This window comes from Penaeus monodon, chromosome 19 (genome assembly GCF_015228065.2).
Source record: "Penaeus monodon isolate SGIC_2016 chromosome 19, NSTDA_Pmon_1, whole genome shotgun sequence".
Classification (NCBI taxonomy): Eukaryota; Metazoa; Arthropoda; class Malacostraca; order Decapoda; family Penaeidae; genus Penaeus; species Penaeus monodon.
Genome location: NC_051404.1, coordinates 3,370,385 through 3,370,923, shown reverse-complemented (window position 1 = coordinate 3,370,923; position 539 = coordinate 3,370,385). Strand labels below are relative to the sequence as shown.

The following is a 539-nucleotide window of genomic DNA, read 5'->3' as shown; positions in this document are numbered from 1 at the left end:
TTTATTTATGGTGCTTATCACTAGTACGTGGTTAAAAAATCTAGCCGCTCCCCATTTTTTGATTGAGCAACTAGATTATGAAGCCAAAGAGGAGCCATAATAAGTCACTTTTTAGTAACATCAAGGTTATGTAACAAAATGGCTTATTGAGACTTATGTTCATGTTATAAGCATTTTCCTCATTCTGATACATATAATATCACCAGTTAATTGCATTGAAATATTTGCACAGTGGTTGTCCTCATAATTTATAAGTACATTAATGATATTATTGGCTTTGAAAATGAATAGATGAAAGTTGCTTTATTGCAAAGTGTGATTATGTTATTATTAAAAAGAGGAGGTTATTAATCATTATAGTAACTATAAAGGAATAATTATTGAAAATTTAAAAGTTTGAAATTTATAAGAATAAGGATTCTACACCAATAAGACCTTTTGAGAGATGTCAGTGATTTGTTTTTTATATTTTATACAGTAAGTATGAAATAAACATTTGTCATGTACCATCTATAAGTAATAACTTTGGTCATGACAAC

The 539-nt window shown here is 27.8% G+C and overlaps 1 protein-coding gene across 1 annotated transcript in view; it reads left to right on the top strand.

The window, feature by feature from the left end:
- Window positions 1–539, top strand: part of LOC119584975 (steroid receptor RNA activator 1-like) — a 7,548-nt gene that overhangs the window by 2,779 nt on the left and 4,230 nt on the right. The gene's annotated exons all lie outside the window — the stretch shown is intronic.